This window comes from Manis pentadactyla, chromosome 10 (assembly GCF_030020395.1).
Source record: "Manis pentadactyla isolate mManPen7 chromosome 10, mManPen7.hap1, whole genome shotgun sequence".
NCBI lineage: Eukaryota > Metazoa > Chordata > Mammalia > Pholidota > Manidae > Manis > Manis pentadactyla.
Genome location: NC_080028.1, coordinates 43920411 through 43923713, shown reverse-complemented (window position 1 = coordinate 43923713; position 3303 = coordinate 43920411). Strand labels below are relative to the sequence as shown.

The window sequence follows — 3303 nt, the reverse complement described above, 5'->3', positions numbered from 1 at the left end:
CTTTACAAATATATCAAAAATAATAGTTACACAGACAAATTACAAACTTGTCATTAAATGAAGCACATTATGAAATGTCACATAATTGCTTTAGTCCTGATAATAAATATTTTAGAGTCTTTTGTGCCAATTTATTTATTCAAATATTTCTTATAGTGATTTCAGTATATAAGAACTCTTTGGTGAATGTTCCAGGAGGTCATGCTGATAAATATGCTTCAAAGAAGCTGTGGTGCATATATACAATGTAATATTATCCAGCATTAAGAAGAAAACAAATCCTACCATTTGCAACAGCATGGATGGAGCTATAGGGTATTATGCTCATTGAAATAAGCCAGGCAGAGAAAGACAAGTACCAAATGATTTCACTCATATGTGGAGTATAAGAACAAAGCAAAAACTAAAGGAACAAAACAGCAGCAGACTCACAGAACCCAAGAATGGACCAACAGTTACCAAAGGGAAAGGGACTGGGGAGGGTTGAGGGGAAGAGAGGGAGAAGGGGAATAAGGGGCATTACCGTTAGCACACATAATGTAGGGGGGGGCACAGGGAAGACAGTATAGCACAGAGAAGACTAATAGTGACTCTCCAGCATCTTACTACACTGATGGACAGTGGCTGTAATGGGATGTGTGGTGGGGACTTGATAATGGGGGGAGTCTAGTAACCACAGTGGCTCATATAATATTTATGATACCAAAATTCTTTAAAAAGTAAAAATAAATAAATAAATATGCTTCCAACTTGGCAGGGAGATGATAACTGCAATATCTCACCTTTCCCCTTATCAATATATAAAATCTTGAATATGCAACCACAGGACAGATCATGCATGGTATGTAAAATCTATCAAAAAAATTTCAAAATATTGAGCCAAGTTAACTTTATTCCTTGGCATACAAAGATGAGAAGATACGTTGATAAATCAGGAGTGCATTACTGCAGAGAGAGCACCCTGCTAGCATGTCAGCTGGTATACTCCCAATTCCAGTGTCCTTTTCCCATCCTGCCCTCTGCAAACCACACTGCTGCTTGAAAGGCACTGGACTGGAGTGCACTGAACATGCCTTGAAATCAGAACTCAGGCTTCATGACTTGCTTTCTCTGATGTGTTCATCAATTTACTCAATCTTCTTCTGCATACATTTTGATAAAACTAAAACATGATTCACAGCATTGGCAAGGGAATTAATAATAATGATTGGAGAGTCTGACACATCATTAGGAATTCCAAAAAAGCAATTGCTTTCAAAATTATGCCATAGAAGTAATTTTAAATACTGTTAAATGGCAATTTCAAATCCTACTTTTAAATTTTGAGATAAATAATCTCGGAGTTTTAAATTTAATGTCAGAAATAATCTTTTCAGTTTTTTCAACAATTAACTTTTTGCCCTTTTTGCCTGTTAGCCAGCAGAAGTAACGATTTACTTTTAAAGGTAATTTAAAAGGTGGGAGTACAATCAGTAGAGGCCTCTTTCTCCTTTTCTTGCTTTCATGCTTTTTTGCCTGTTTCCTTTCTCTCTCTCCTATTATTACTTCCTTCTTTCCTTCCTTTTCTCTTTCTCCTATTTTTCCTTCCCTCTGTCCCTCCATTTCTTTCATCTTTCTTCCTTTCTTCATTGACAAGCACTCTGTTACTATTTAGGATAATTCTGATAACTTTGCTTTTGAGAAGAAACTAGTACTATTACTACATAATGTATCTTCTAGATAATTTGAATACTTTTAAATATTATTATATTCCTTCCTTCACAAGAGCACTGAAAAAACATCTGGGTTAGAAATGAACAAGTTTGAATACTTGGAAATATGTTTTCTAGATTCACAATGAGGGAAAACACCACATATCATTTGGGTTTGAAAGCAGAAGAAGGAGTTTACTTAAAGTGAGAGGATGCTGCATTAAATGTCTTTGAGGTTAATGTGACTGAATTATAGGCACAAAGAAATAAAGTAAGTTAGAAGCTGTAGTTAAATATTTAGAGGACTTTCTTCTACATTCTATTTGATTCATCAAAGCTTTGATTTCTCTGAGAGAAATGCAATCCTCTTCATGGAGTCATTAAAAGCTTGTTTCACTTGCTTATTCCTCAGGGTGTAAATGAAGGGGTTCAACAAGGGGGCAACAGATGTAGTGAGCACTGAGACGCCTTTGTTTAAGGCCACCTTCTCCTTTGCCGAGGGCTTGATGTAGATGAAGATTCAGCTGCCATAGGCGATGGAAACAACAACCATGTGGGAAGAGCAGGTGGAAAAGGCCTCTTTTCTCTGTTGAACAGAGGGGAACCTGAGAATTGTCCTGATGATGTGTGTGTGTAGGACAGAATCACACACACTAGGGTGATGATGAGTCCAAACCCAGCCACAAGGATAACCACTTGTTCTATTATTCATGTATCTGAGCATGAGATCTTTAGAAGGGGACCTGCATCACTACTAAAATGACTGCTTGCATTGGAGTCACAGAATTCAAGCTGGAGGCCCAAGCTAAGGGGTAGGAGAATGATCATCAAGCCAGACCCCCAACAGCAGAGGACTAATAAGGTACAGACCCTACTGTTCATGATGGTCATGTAATGCAGAGGTTTACAGATAGCAATGTAGCAGTCATAGGACATGGCTGCCAGGAGATAAAAATTCTGTTGCTCCAAAGAGAATAACAAAAAATATTTGACTTGCACAAGCATTGTAGGTAATGGTATTGTCCCCAGTTGACATGCTGTACAGGAATCTAGGAATACAAACAGTGGTAAATGACATTTCTAAGAAGGAAACATTTCTGAGGAAAAAGTACATAGGGGTCTTAAGATGGGAATCCACCAATGTGAGGGTGATAATAGTCAGGTTCCCTGTTACATTCAACATGTAGGTGAGAAATAGGAAGATAAAAAGCAGGATTTGCAGTTGAGGATCATCTGTGAGTCTCAACATGATAAAACTTGTTGTTTGTGTGTGGTTTCTCATCACTGACTTTGGAATTCTGCTCAGTAAGCATGTAAAAATCAAAGAGAGTTTAGGAGGAGGCAGATATTCAAATTCAGCCAAAAGCTAAATCATCTGGTTGAAAAATGGAGAGAGGACATGAAGAGATATTTTTCCAGAGAACACCAATGGATGGCCAACAGGCATATGCAAAGGTGCTCAACATAAATACTCATCAGGGAAGTGCAAATCAAACCACAATGAGATATCCCCTCACATTTTTTAGAATGGCTATTATCAAAAAGACAAGAAATAACAAGCGTTGGTGAAGATGTAGAAGAAAGGGAACCTCTGTTCACTGTGGTGGGAATG

General features: G+C 37.7%; 1 pseudogene; it reads right to left on the bottom strand.

The window, feature by feature from the left end:
* Positions 1-2022: 2022 nt before the first annotated feature.
* On the bottom strand, positions 2023-2973 carry LOC118917850 (olfactory receptor 6C2-like; annotated as a pseudogene).
* Between the last annotated feature and the right edge of the window lie 330 nt (positions 2974-3303).